The 15,467-nt window shown below is 42.9% G+C and overlaps 1 protein-coding gene across 3 annotated transcripts in view; it reads right to left on the reverse strand.

Annotated features, from left to right (window-relative positions):
• Positions 1-15,267, reverse strand: part of TEAD4 (TEA domain transcription factor 4) — a 59,776-nt gene extending 44,509 nt beyond the window's left edge. The window contains exons 1-2 of one of the 3 annotated variants that reach the window (XM_083825089.1): positions 15,120-15,267; positions 14,651-14,729 (exon numbers count right to left, since the gene is read on the reverse strand). The gene's annotated coding sequence lies outside the window, so the exon portion shown is untranslated. The remainder of the gene's footprint in view (positions 1-14,650; positions 14,730-15,119) is intronic. The other 2 variants (XM_083825087.1, XM_083825088.1) reach the window with 2 other exon arrangements.
• Between the last annotated feature and the right edge of the window lie 200 nt (positions 15,268-15,467).

The raw sequence follows: 15,467 nt of genomic DNA on the forward strand, positions 1-15,467 counted from the left end.
TTTACTTCAAGTTTATCTTAAAAGGTGAATCGATCGTGTGCTTGATTTCTACTAATGCTGGAGATAGAAACCTTTTCTACAAATGCTTCTGAAACAATAGCCTGCTCCAGTTTCTGTTTGGTTCATTAACTCTCTATCACTTTCCAATTCTCCTCAGAAACTGTCCTCTTGCCTGTGTCTTCATCTCCTAATTTCCTTCTCCTGCTGATGTCATTAATTTTGAAAGCGTTATTTAACTTTCTGAAGCATGCATACAGTGATTCAGTCTGTATGAAAGACTACACAAAGCAAAGCAGTGATGCATTATCTATTCATTACTGAGCATTGGAGCTGAAATTTTCTCAGATGCTGTTTCATTGCTTTGGAGTTAGTAGTTGGTGCCACTTTTAACACTGACATTTCTTCTCAAGGATCAACTGCACTTCTAAAAACCAGTTCCTGAAGCCAGGCAGTTTAATGCAATGTCTCTCAAATCTCAGCAATTATATCCTGGCAGGAGCCAAAGGCACCATGAGTAAAAGGATAAAGTAAAAGGATAAAGGCACTAGGTTGCAGGTTATGAATCCCAGTTGCTTGGACAGTTTCTACTCCTGATCATCAGGACAACCTTGGGCAAATCCCTTCAGTTCTCTGTGCCTTTCTGTCCCCTTCATCCTTAACCATTCTTGGGCTATTAAACTGCCACTAGGTAGGAGCAGAAATTTTTTCAATTGAACCTAAACAGACAGCTGCTAGCTCTTGAAAACTACAATAAATTGCAGTCTACTTATAACCCCAGCGGTGGAGACTGAAGTAATTAAGTGGAGCTGTAAAAGCTTTCATTCAGAAAGCAAATTCAAATCATACAGCCACTTCCAGTCAGCCATATAGAAGACAAATGTCTTCTAAGGACACAAGATCATTCCTCTGCCTTAATTCCAAAGCTGTTTACCTTTTTAATAGTTTCATTATCTGAGCCACAAAGAATGTTCACAAGCCGCCATCTGAGATTCCCCAGTTAAATGACAGTGTTCAAAATTTTTGTGTACTGTCATGTTCAGCTGGGTAGCAAGAAAATAACAGTAAGGCTTTTTTTTTTTTTAATTAATCAAAAGCAACAATCATCAAACCCACAATAAACCAGAGAACGAGGAGAGCGCTCTGACACACCAAGTCAGACAAGCTCAGAAATACCACAGTAAAGGAGGACTGAAGATAAACTTGAGCATGGCCTATGTAGTCTATGTCAAAAACTAGCTAGACAAAAAAGAAGAAAAGAAGGTGTGGATATGCCATGCCCTAGTTGGCTAAATACATATGATGTATATATTACATAAACAAACCAAAAAAAACAAACATAAAGCAGACCTATTCATTCAAATTCAGAAGTTCAAAAAGTAAGGGTTGAGGTCTCCAGAAACTTTCCTGACATCAGCTTACCAAAACATTACATGATACACTCCTTTTTAGCCTTTTTTTGTTGTTGTTTTCTTTGGATTTCATGATTAAAAAATCTTCTCCACAACCATGATAACTAGATTTTTTATTTTTTATTTTTAGCTAGAAGATGAAATTCTTGACAATGTTATCATTTCAAAAGGTAAAGCTGTAAAAAGAGTTGACAACACTAGCTCTCAGATGGTTTTGGTGCTCCTAAATGTCATTGGACAGCAGCAGATACCTAGTTTACATCTCTATAGCCCACCAAAAGCTCAGGAAAAATATAATACTGGGCATTTGAATAATTTCTAGACACAGTATACTCCTTACATCATGTCACAGCATTGCTGGTTCACAGGGAAGTTTAGAAAACCCAGTATAAGATTTAATTTTTGTTAGAATGTTTGGAATATATGAACCACGGGTATGGTGTACCATTTTCCATCCATCCATTTCAATCCTTACATTAGATTACTTGAATTCTCTCAACCCATACTACAGATTTTCAGAGCTGTAATAAACATGGGAAGGAAGAAAAAACTGTGAGGGGGGCAAAAACAGAGTTCACATTTGGCCTCTAACTGTAGGACAGACATCAGGAGCAGACTGTGAATGGCACTAAATCAGGCAGTGTGACTTTAAGTTGCCCTGAAATGAAAGGTAATAGTGGGTTCCCTCACCAAGCAACTATTGCCAATACAACTCCTTTCATTGGCAGATGCTCAATAAAAAAATAAATAAATATGTGGTTAATTCAAGAGAACCTCTTGCAGGGGAATCAGAGGAGAGAGGTAAGCTTTCTACATGGGGACTTGACATAGAAACAAAAGCTATCTTTTTCAGCTGTTCTTTTGACATTTTCCCAGTCATCCCCATTCCCTGGTAGCTGTTGACACTTTCCATATTTAAAGCACATTAAAATCTCCACAAACACAGGACACAGACTAGTTTTAACTTAGTCTGGTAGACTGAGAAATGGAAGGGTTCAGGGAAAAAAAAAAAAGTTTGACATAGTAAATGTATTCATAGAACAACCTGCATTTGGAGCTGCAGGTCTCCAAACAGACATCAGGCTCCACACCAAGTGAAAAGATGCACTTAACTGCTCAGCTGTATGACTTCCAAAGCCAGTCACTTTGCTCAAGACAAATCCCCTCCGTAGCAATGCATACAAGTAAGACAATGCCATCTCCTGAAGAATGTATGGCCAACATAAACACAAAAAGCATTTTGAATTCAGTTCAAGGCTTCATATCTACGCCAAGCACTTTCAGTGACAGAGGAAGCTCTGAGTCCAGTCTGATCCAAGCTCCAGAATTAAGTGGAGGAGAAAAAATACACTCTGTTCAGTTGTGTGTCAACTCCCAAGACTCTCTTCTCTCAGCCCTAAAGAAGAGTTGCACTAACTTCAGCAGATGTCACTTGTGTATTCAGGGAAGTCCACAAAACCAGAGACAGAATCTGTCAGCTTTAGCTCACATTGGTGAGAAACAAAGCCTGCTCAACCTGTTCCTTCCCCTTTTGAATCCCCTGGATAGGCACATGTATTTTGGACATCTGACTTTAACCCTTTCTCATTAGAGCAAGTTTTGCCAGAGGTTCCAGGCTTGGCATTTTTTCTCTTCAGTTTCCGCCAATTTGAACCTTATACTCCTCCACTCTCACATCTCTGGTCTTGTACCTTACAGTTGTTCTTATTCTGAACCCATTCTTTTACTGAGAGATTAACTACGTTCCTTTGTGGTCTCCAGTGATGCGTTCTCCACCAGGATAAAAGACACACAGGCTCCTCACAGCACCTCCACCTCCTCACCACAGTATCTCTATTTCGTTGTTACATTTCCCTCTGTTCAAACACCGTTTCTTATTCACTCTTGGTCTCTGTTCTTATTTCTGTCATGACCCATCTCTTAACACAAATCACAAAGACAGGCTTTGGGGTCAGTGGAAAGCCAAGCCATGAAAAAAGCACATAAATATTTCACCTCCAGCAGTTTCAGTTTAATTGTTCTGATGTTGGCAATTTCAGTGCTAACTCTCTCCTTTCACACATGGCGTCTCATTGAGATTCAGAGATCCTGCAAGGCCAGAGCACTGCCAAGAAACCTTCAGTGAGGTCTCATTGACAGGGAGTGCATCTTTTACCAACTCCATAGTCTGACACATATACTTTCTAATATCAGTCCCGCAGTCATTACTGTCGGTAACGGTTCCCTTTCAAGTGTTTCTGGCAGCTGTTCAACACAAAACACTTTACTGAGGATATCTATAAGTACATCTGTGATAAAATGAAAACTTGAGAAATTGTGGGCCTTCTCCAGAAGGAGATGGGAAACCTAGATATGGAGAAGACAATGACTTTTTTTTGCCTCAGTCTACACCATCGAGAGCTACAAGCACATAGCCCAAGCCCCAGAGGCAAAGGCAGGGACTGGGAGAATGAAGAACCACACACTGTAGGAGAAGATCAGGTTCAAGACCATCTAAGGAAGCTAAAGATATACAAGTCCACGGGAATTGATGAGATGCATCTGTGGATCCTGAGGGAACTGGCAGATGTAGTTGCTAAGTCACTGTTCATCATATTTGAGAAGTTTTCAGATGACACCAAGCTTAATGGTGTGGTTCACATGCTGGAGAGAATGGATGTCATCCAGAGGGACCTGGACAGGCTTGGGAGGTGGGCCTGTGAGAACCTCATGACGTTCAACAAGGCCAACTGCAAGGTCCTGCAACGAGGCCAGGGCAATCCAAAGCACAAAAACAGGCTGGGTGGAGAATGGATTGAGAGCAGCACTGGTAAGAAGGACTGGGGGATGTTCGTTGACAACAAGCTCAACATGAGCCAGCAATGTGTGCTTGCAGCCCAGAAAGCCAACCATATCCTGGGCTGCATCAAAAGGAGCATGGCCAGCAGGCTGAGGAAGGTGAACCTCCCCCTCTGCTCTGCTCTTGTGAGACCATACCAGAAGTAATGCGTTCAGCTCTGGGGACCCCAGCACAAGAAGTACATGGATCTATTAGAGTGAGTCCAGAGGAGGGACATGAGGATGATCAAAGGGCTGGGATACCTCTCCTATGAGGACAGGCTGAGGGAGCTGGGGTTGTTCAGCCTGGAGAAGATTCTTGGGAGACCTTATAGTGACCTTCCAGTACCTAAAGGGACTTACAAGAAGGCAGGAGAGGGATTATGTTGATAAGACATGGAGTAATGGCTTTGAACTCAAAGTGGGTAGATTTAGCCTAAATATAAGGAACAAATTCTTTACTGTGAGGGTGGTGAGGCACTGGAACAGGCTGCCCAGAGAAGTTGTGGATGCCACATCCCCGGAAGTGTTTAAGACCAGGTTGGATGGAGTTTTGAGCAACCTGGTCTAGTGGGAGGTGTCCCTGCCCACGGCAGGGGGGTTGGAACTAGAGGATCTTTAAGGTCCCTTCTAATCCAGACCATTCTATGATTCTATATGAAAAATTGCTGCCAGCTATCTCCAGTTATTCTGTTTTCTTAGAGCTGCTCTTTCCGTAAGACTTCCCCTACTATATATCTGCCCCCTTTCCCTGCTGAAATCATTATCAGGCACAACACACTAACCAGAGACGTCCCTGTTCACTCCTCCCAGGCAGCAGTGCTTGCCAGCAAAGCCTTGTGAAATCTGACAGTGTGGTTCCAGTCTTGCTTCTGAGCTGGCTGAGCTCTGAGCTATTCACTTTACCATGGAAGTCTCTTCAACCTTTGTCTTGTTCAATGGAACCGCAAGCTGTTGGGGCAGGGACTGTTTCTCATTACAGGTTTTCTTTGATGTTATTGCAAAAAAAATGAGCAACTCTGGCATTCTCTTCAAAGTTACAGGAGTCAAATACTGCTACTATCAAGGATCTGAACCACAACATTTTCAGAGAACCTTACAATGGCTCGAGTTGGAAGGGACTTTAAGATCATCTAATTCCAAACCCCCTGCCATGGGCACAGACACCACCCACTAGATTAGGTTGTCCAGGGCCTCATCCAACCTGATCTAACACCTCCAGGGATGAGGCATCCACAGCCTCCCTGGGCAACTTGTTCCAGTGCCTCACCACCCTCTGAGTGAAGAATTTCTTCCTGACATCTAATTTAAATCTCCCCTCTTTTAGTTTAAAACCATTCCCCCTTGTTCTGTCATTGTCTGCCTGAGCAAAAAGTTCCTCTTCATCTTTTTAATAAGCCCCTTTTAAGTATTGAAAAGCTCCAGTAAAGTCACCCCAGAGCCTTCTCTTCTTCAGGCTGAACATCCTCAGCTCTCTCAGCTTTTCTTCATAGGAAAGGCTTACTTCCTTCATTTTCATGTCTCATTCACAGAAACAGCAAAATAAAGGGCTTCAAATGAGAATGAGTTCAGCCAGAAGGGAGTATGTCCTGCTACTCAAGCTATAACTTCATAGGAGTAGTGTATAATAAGAAAACCTGGAAACAGCAACGACCGATTACTTCCACCCAGAACATGTTAAAAAATGAACTTAGCCAATGCAGTCATACAAGATTTGGGTTTAGAAAAGTAACAGTTTGGAATACTGTGAAATGTATTGCATAGGGTATAACGGAGCGTAGTATTGAAACTTACCAGAGGAAAATGGTGGGGAAATTTTATAGCTTACTATAACAATAGCTCAGATCCTCTGAAAGAGAAGAATGAGTGCAATCAGTGGATGACTAGCTCCAAGTGAGTACAACTTGGAGACTGCAGGGGGGGGAAAAAAAAAAAAAAGTACTAGAAGGGGAAAAGGTGGAAAAACAGTTACACAACAATAACTGAATGATGTCTGAAGTTTACAGGCAAACGAGGACAGAAATCATTAACATGTGTTTACAAGGACTCTACAGAGGAAAAAAAAAAGATACAACTGTAGCATTACCAACTAGCTCTAAACTAACTGGTAGGGTATAACGCTTCCACAGCACCCTAGCCACCAGTTATTCAGGCTCCCAAAGGTGTTACAATCTAGTCATTAAATTGGCCTGGAGCCAGTGCTACTTTAAGTTCCATCAGAAGGTCCAGCAGTGGTGGAAGCAAGTGAGAACAGTTCACGGAGCCTTTGAAGGGTCTCCACTCACTCTACAACTTATCCAACTGTTGAGATGGGCTACAACCTCGGCTTTTGCCCTTGGACTTCTGCAAACCTGGGGCAATGCTGGCTATCCCCTCTGAATGCCCCTATTCACCCAGGACACCAGAGTATTGCTGACTAATCCTGAGAGTAAAACCAGTTAAAATAGGTGTTACAGGCAGTAGGTGAAGCAAAAGCTCTTAATAGGCAGCAGCACCAGGCAAGGAAGAAAAGAGAATCGAGATTTCCCTCTGTGTGTCGTGTGAGGTAATATAATTATTACACCTACAAACTGCACTGTGAGACTTTTGTCTCCATCTTTTGTCTTCCACTGAGCAAGACTGGTTTACAAAGGAACAAGCACTTCTGGCCTTGGATCATATTCAACATATAAGACTGAACTCCAGCTGAATGCTTACATGCTAGGCACAAAATCAAGCTTGGTTTGCTTGCTACACTGAAATTGTCCGCAGCAACTACTGTACAAAAGGCACCTGACTTCATGACCAAAGCAAAGCAATGTTTTTAAATTATTGCAGTAGCTGACCTCTGGCTGAAACAGAGTGAGGATGTAGTGTCCAATGTAGTGATATAAATCAAAACAAGGAGAAAGGAGAACTTCTATCAGTGCAGCACTGGATAACGCAGTCAGATAGGGTGTGATGACAAAAGACTTTGTGTGGCCTTGCACGCTATCCAGTCAGGTACATTTGTGATAAAGAAAACAGAACAGAGTCTTGCTGCCCTAAAAGGAGGAAGAAGAAAAACAAAACCACCCATATCAAACAAAAACAAACAACAGCAACAAAACATATGCAGGCTCAAAGGTTTGGTGTGCTCCCACTGTTCCAGGGGTGGCCAACTTGTGGCTCAATCCCTAGCCACAGGCAACCCATTCACAGCCCCAACACAGGCTACATGGCAACACAGGCTGCACTTTGGGCTGAGAAAGTGACAACTACACCATTTACATGTCAGCTGGGAGAGAAAATGAGCCAGCAATGGTAGCTGAGATTGACACTGCCAGGTTGCCCTGGGATTGAGCCATACACTGGGTGGACTCCAGCCTTCAACGGAACTATACAATTCCTGGGGAGTCAGGAAAAAAAAAAAAAAGTTGTGGTAGGGTGAAGGTGGTTAGCCACCCTTATACTAGCAGCAGTGGTCACCCATAGCCCTTCTTTCAACAGTCACCAAGCTAATTAGAGAAGAATTAACCAGGAAGAGCTCCAATAATTGTGTTCCCCTCCTATCACAGAATTTTTAGTAGTGTTATTTAACACAACTGCCTCTTTGAGTATACAGAAATGTAGAGGGTTTACTGATTAAAATGACTTTGATTTTACCAAATCAAATTTGAGGGAGAAGAAAGTCGTGCTTACCATTTTCCCAGAGTATTCTTCACCTAATTATTAAATGAAATGGAACCTTTAGGAGGAACCTAAAAAATATTTACTCCTAAACTCACTGTTCTGAGAAATCTCACCATCAGGCTAAAAAAGCCCCTATTTTACCTATGGAAAAGAAATGTAGCACAAAGACTTACCTAAGTGAATCACCCAATGATGAAAATCAGACTGAGGGCAAAATCCAGCCAAGAATGTCAACACAAGGAAAGGTGAACTTTAAAAGTGATTTGTGAACGCAGGTGCTTTAACTTCAGAGGGGCTCACTTTTCTCAGGACTGATGTTTAACATTTTCTGGAAATTGAGCATCTTTTGAGTCTCCTGTCAAGTACCATAAAAATGATGGACTCATAGCGTCCTGTCTTTTTATGATATCCAAATTAAATTCTTATTTCTCAATCCTGCCTCCTGTTAAGGATGTCTCTCAGCCTCACCTCTTTCAACTGGTGATAGGATATGAGGGAATTGCTTAAAGGTCTGACAATATAAACTCGGATTGGATGTTAGGAAAAAGTTCTTCACTGAAAGGCTGGCCAGGGAACTGATCATGGCCCCAATCCTATCAGTGTTCAAGAAGTGTTTGGACAACACTCTTAAAAATGTGGTTTAACTCTTCAGTTGCCTCATTTAGAGTCAGGAGCTGGACTTGATGATCCTCATGGGTCCCTTTCAACTCAGGATCTTTCATGATTCTATGATTCTTTTCTAGGAGTCAGGGGTACATGTCCCAAAACAGCACAACTGTTACATACTTCGGTTCCCATAACACCAGTGGCAGAATTTCACTTGAACTTAGACAGGAAACAAATGTTTGCAAATCTCATCTAAAGCTCTGAAAGTGTTTAGCTCCAAAACTATGGCCAGTCTTTAACGAAAGCAATAGCTGAACCAGAGCTAAGAGTCTTAGAACAGAATAAACACAAGCACTAACCACAATGCACAAGCAGTCAGATTTCCACATTTTCGTTGCTTTCAGGCGTCCTGTGTTGCAGGCATCATCTGTGTGTCTCCCTCTCCAGTCAGGGCTAAAGAAGGCCTTTACTAAATCCTTAAGACAGTAGCAAACCACAAACAGGCAGAACAGGTATATTAAATGGGATCTCGGTTCGGTCAACATTAATTAATTATTTAAGCATGTGCCCTGATTTTAGTAGGAGTCAGACAGGAGCTTAAAAGTGTTTTGATACACCAATGCCAAAGTAAAGATCAAACATGAAATATCTGCACCATCTGTTAGAGCAGGTCCAAAGGATGTTCAGAGGGCTGGAGCACCTGTCCTATGAAAACAGGCTAAATTGGAGTTATTTAGCTTGGAGAAAAGAAGGCTATGGGGAAACCTTATAACGACATTCCAGTGCTTAAAGGGGGGCTGCTAGAGAGACCAGGGAAGGACTCTTTATCAAGTGAGTGTGTTGACAGGACAAGGGGTAGTGGTCTTAAACTAAAAGAGAGTAGATTTAGATTAGATATATTAGGAAGGAATTCTTTACTCGGAGGGTGGTGAGGCACTGGAACAAGTTGCCCAGAGAAGTTGTGGATGACCCATCCCTGGAAGCGTTCAAGGCCAGGTTAGATGGGGCTTTGAGCAATCTAATCTAGTAGGTAGCATTTCTGCCCATGGCAAGGGGGTTGTGGGATTAGGTGATCTTTAAGATACCTTCCAACACAAACCTTTCTATGATTCTGCAATCATAGGAATAAGCCCTGCTCACCACTGCGAACCAAAACCACATTCTCTTCATGGATTCAGAAACCATCACAGCTCAGTTTTGTAGTACATAGTCCACCTGAAACATGAAGCAGGTGAATATTGCCTACTTACAGATAAGATGATTGTTTCTTGAGGGCTAACGCTCAGGAAAGTTCACCAGATCTGTTTTTTTGTAAAAAAAAGTCTGAAAATTCCCAACAGACAAGGAGATTCCAGCCATTTTGGACTGATTCCAGTTCTCCCATTGGCTTGATACAAAATGCAGAAAGCTGTCCACAACTCAGACTAGTCAGAACTCTTCTCTCTCAGTTGTGACAGTAAACAGTCATTTCCAAGCTGTTGAAAATACAGTGATTTCATAGAAAGCAAGTGAAACCATGAGAACCTGTAAGTACAAGTCCAACAGTCAAACTGGAATCACTAAGCATAGAAAGATGAAACAGAAAGAGCAAAACTGAAAAACACAGGTTAAGTTTGCTTCAGGATATTACAGGAAAGCACAAACCTTTTGATTGATCTCTTCGCCCTTCCAGACCCTTCTTCCCAGGAAGGTCAACAGGTTATATACCTTCTGTTGGATTAATCTACAGGAGGAACAGGGGCAGCCAGCCAAGCAAAACTAGACTCTTAAAGGGACACAGACAACCACAGACTTAACTCCAGTTTTTAAAGCACATTCTTACAAATTAAACTTGTGACCAAAAACAGTGTGGAAGACCATGCTTCTTCTCTCTTTCTCAGTTATTTTACCGTGTGGGGAAAAAAACAAAATTACTTTGTTTCCCCTGTACAGTAATTTTCTTCTGTTTGTGTAGATCTTTCACAAAGAAATGGGAAGGGGAAATAAATACTATTATTTAGTTAAAAAAAATAAACTAAAGCAGTAAGTGTACTTGGAGAAAATCATCTTATGCAACCCTCTCTTCAATACCTCTCTCTTCTTTTCCCCTAAGCTGACAACATTTTCACACAAAGAGAACCTGTCTAAATCCTGCTAGTTCAGTATCAGTGAGCTGGATTCAAGGACCTGCTATACTGATGTATGATCAGGTAAGAAGAATACCAGCAAATCTTTCCTCCCCTTCCATTTCAGCATACACATGCTCAGTGCTCTTTTGACTTTTCTTCCTTTAGTTAAAGCACAGCAGTCCTGGTTACAAGAGATTAGATTTTGACTGGAGGTCTATCATTAATGTTTACCATTGTATCAAGGAAGGCACAGTGAGGACCATGCTAATTTATTTTGTCATTGGCAATAGCAAAGCAGATGTTTCAAAGCCTTGCATCCAGCCACTGGCACTCATGTCTCAGTACAGCAGAATAAAACACCTCCCTTTTAGCAAACATACTCTAATGAAAGTAGGACTCAGTAATTATAAGCCTACAATGGAACAGAAAAACAGACCCAGTGACTCAGTCAGTGGCACAGGGAACTGGAAAACCTGCCCCTCCCTAGCAGGAAAACGTCTAATTCATATGGTGTTAAAAACAAAGGGGAGTGACTGCATCATCTCCAGAAAAAGGAGGACCTAACGGGCAGGGCAAAACAAAAAAAACTCACCACCAACAAAAACCAAAGAACTCCAGTAATCTAGTCTCAGACCTTGTAATGAGCTCCAAGCATGCAAATTCCAAACTTTTTACAAGGCTCTTCACTAGATCACAGCTCCACAAAGTAAGGTGTTGGGCGTTTAACATGGTGATGGGCATAACGGAGAAGTTGGAGCAGAGAAAGAAGCATACCATAATCAAAGACCATGGCTTCATAAACACTACTGTAAATCTTGATAAACTTGATTGCTCTTCAAAGGAGGACAGAATTACCATGAAGCTAGAGAATGAAAAGAATACAAGTGCACAATGTGATAGGTTAAGATTTAGAAAAGCATTTACTACTCAGTTCAGGAAATAAAGATTGAAAAAAAAAATCAAACTGGCTTGTATAGCACTGCTCATATTATTAGAAAATTAACTAACACTTCAAAATTAAGTGTAATGGTATATACTAATGGGACAAACAGGTACAGGGGGCACCTGCTGTTTTGCTGCAGGGATCTTTGGTAGTCCAGTTTTCTTTGACATCTTAATTAATGATGTAAAAATGAATAAAGGAAATGTTAATGAAACTTGCAGATAATACAGAATGAAGTTTACAAACACCAGTGGATATAGGCAACTCAAAGGGATGGCTGATAAATAAACAAGAGAAGGGGATTAAGGGGACACAGATTAGAGTATCTGGAAAAAGTAATGCCAAGAAACTGAAGAAACCTCAAAGAAGAAAAAAGCAAATACTTCTAAAATTTTGTAAGACCACTGTAGCTTTTGTCTGCCTATGCTCAGTTATTACTTCAGGCAACAGAGAGAGATGAATTACCTCCAACATCTTGCAGAAACAACAACAAAAAAAATAGTCTCATTGCTAGTCTGTAAGAACTTAGGTGTAAATGCAAAAGAGAAAGAAAACCAATCATTTCACTGAAACATGCCAAGGCAAAACCTGTTGCGGTAGACTAAGAAAAATCAGTCTAAATTTCTGGAAATCCCTACTGATGTTAAAAAAAAACACTGGGCTATGGAAAAGCTGCCCAAGAGAATTGCTAAAAGATATGCTGCATGGCACTTAGGAAAAAAAAAATAAATCAACAAAGGATGAATATGAGGTATATGGAAGGTGTATTTTTTTTAAAAAAAAAAAAAGTAACACTGATTTTTGCTTCCTTAAGATACAGTTTTGTGGCCAGATAAGACAAATTGTTTTGACTACCACAGTTGTAACTGTAAACATGGTCCAAAGAACTACTTAAGGCAGGATAAGATGGCAATGCTGCTAAGATGGCAATGTTGCTTCTTCCCCTACTCCCCACCCCCTACTCATTGCACCCTCTTCTCCAAACACAGCACTATTTGCATGAATATATAATTAACTGGACTGGGGAACACATCTGGCTGAAAAGCAAGTTGATAGAACAGTGTTACTTTTCATTTTGGTTAGCCTCCCCTGGCCCAAGTCACTAAACGGCTGCACAAATATCCATGGAATCGACAAAGGAAAGAGGTAAGACAAGTACAGGAAGGGACAGTCTGTGCAGACAAGTTCTGTCTTCAGCAGTGCCAGCCTAAAGAATTTGTTGGTCTGCACCTTGAATTCTATTGTGATGAAACCAAGAGTTAAAAGATACATTCAGAGGAGGAAAAAAAAAAATAACAGTACTACGGAAAGCTGTGATTGAGTATAACGCCACTCCAGAGATAATCTCAAGCAGCAGCTATCGGAAATTGTGCTTTTCAGCAACCTCCTCAAAACTGTACTTACTGTTTTTGAGTTCTGTGAAACAAATATCCGAGTAAAAGAACCACCAGTAACTCTTATTTTATTTTAAACCACGGGAAGATTCTGTGCCATGGAGCCCTTCTCTTCAGAGCCTGGCAGTGCTGTTCTCATATAGTTTTCCCACAAAAATTTTCGTAGTATAGGAATGTTAAAACACTTACCACAGTAATAACCTAAAATACTTTAAAGCTGTCAATAAAATTTACTTAAAATAAATCTAAAAGATGCAGTGGGAACCAAGAGAGTGGGGAAGATGCTAACCCCCATTCTCAATAGTAACCCTTGTGCACACTACATCATTCCCAGATCACCTCTGAGGGGTAAGAAGAGTGAGCTGATGCTCCAGTTTAGAGATGATAAATTTGCCACATGCTCGAGTTTGAAAAATCCAGACCAGGTTTTAGGAAAACCCTGCGAGGTGACCGCACTGACTGGCTGCCTTTTGGTCTGTGAATTAAAGTGCCAAAGAGCCTCTCACGTCCAACAGCCTTAATAAAGAAGCCCCTCTATGTTCATTGCAGCACAGTTCAACCTCTTTGCTGTAGTGAGAAAAATCTATCGCGAGCAAAAGTTTTCAATCGTACCGGTGATAGTATAGCAGCTGCAACAGGGCCCTAGCCTGGAGAAACCCTGTCTGTTTTCCCCCTTGTTCTGTTCGTCTTACTCCTCCCTCCCCATTACTTTATTCCCCATCGTACTGCCCACCTCCTTCTGTAAAAGGAAAAATAAGATCTTTTCCATCTACACGGGCAGATGGACAGACAGGTGAATGAGTGCTCCGCTCAGTTTGCACACAGACAGTGGAATCAAGTCTAAGGGAAACCAATCTGTTCCAAGTAAAGAGAAGCAAGAAGAAAAACAAACTGCCTTGCTACCTACCTCCCGTCTTTAAAAAGTATTTTGTGTTGTTTATTTATAGGTGATCTGCAAAGCTCTGCTCTTAAGGTTAGAAAGTAACATGTGTGTAACTTCAGGTTAAATAAAAACGGAACAAACTTGGCGGCATTAGTCCTTAAAATATCTTAAGGAGTTGCATGTTTTCCCCCTTTCCACAAAAAAAAAAATATATATATATATATCTTTAGTATCCCACACAAGGAGTTGTTTAAAAGGATTTATATACATAAGACAAAAAATTACTTAGGGATGTTCATTTGCCCTTTTTTTTTTTAAGTCATTTCCAGAGGCACGCCACCCAAACTCCGCTCTTCCAACTTCAGAGAAACTCATCTAGGAAAACAGTATTCCCTCATCTTTTGTTAAATGCCCTATAACAGCCCAAATACTTTCTCACGGTTGTTTTTGCTTATCTTTTTTTTTTTTTCCAAAAACATTTTTTGTAATTTACACCAGAATTTATATCCTTAATACAGAAAGTGCTGATCCTCCTCTCTACCCCCCATACCCTAAACATCTTTCCTAAAGGCACAGAAACCTATTTTTTCGATGAAAAGCGCTAGCAGTTTTCTGCTGATGGCACCACGCCACCGAGACCCCAGAGTCTCGGCGCAGGCACGGAGCGGGGGAAGCCGCCAGCAGCCTCCATTGAGAATTTTCTGATCGCTTCCTTTGTACGTCCGTGTCTCCTCCGTCGCACATGACTAGCTTCCAATCCCTCCTTTCACTCTTCCTCCGGCAGGCACCCGGTCCCCTTTACCCCGCGGGAAAGCGACCGCGAAAGAGCGTGTCCTGACCTGAGCGAGGCAAGAGCAGCTGCTGTTCCGCAAAGGCAGAGAGGACCGGCTTCAAATCCTCCTTCTGCTCCAGGACTTTCTGCCAAGAGAGCAGATGAGAGTTATTCGGGATGTGTCCGTCCCTCTCCCCCGCCTGATCCCCACCCCCGAGCCCGCGGGGCTCAGGGCAGGGGCTGGGGAAGGCGGAGCGGGAGGAACCGCTTCGCGCTCGGTGCCGCCGCCGCCAAGTCGGAGCGAAAAAAGTTGCCGGGAGCCGCGGCTGCCCTCGGGGCGGCTCCGGGATGGGCTCCCGGCCCTTCCCCCTTCCCATCCCGACAGCGGGGACGGAGCGAACAAAGCCGGGCTGGGCGCTGCCGCCGGGCGGGCTGCCGGGGGGCGACCGGGGGCGGGCAGGGGGCGACCGGGGGGCGAGCAGGGGGCGAGGGGGAAGCGGCCCCAGGCGCAGCCCGGGCCGGCGCTGCCAACTCACCTCGAGAGCTCGGAGCGGCTGGCGGGACGGCAAGCCCGTGCGGCGGCTGGGCAGGAGTTTGGGAGGAAAAGGGAGGGTTTTTATTTCCCCTGGAGTTCGAAACGAGGAAGTGAGGAATGCGAGGAATGAGAGCTGGTATGAAATGAACGCGGCCGAGGGAGGGGACTCCCGTCTAACGTAGAGGCTGGAGCAGGGCTAGAGAGGGGGCTGGCCGGGGGGTGGGGGGGGGAAGGAGAGGAAGGCGAGAGAAAGGCCGAGGCGGAGTTGGGAACAAAACACAGCAGGGATCGGCGGTCTCTGGCTCCGGGCCGTGCGTGCCCGGGGAGGAGGGAACGCGGGGCAATGGCC

Source organism: Anser anser, assembly GCF_964211835.1.
Source record: "Anser anser genome assembly, chromosome: 1".
NCBI classification, from domain to species: Eukaryota; Metazoa; Chordata; class Aves; order Anseriformes; family Anatidae; genus Anser; species Anser anser.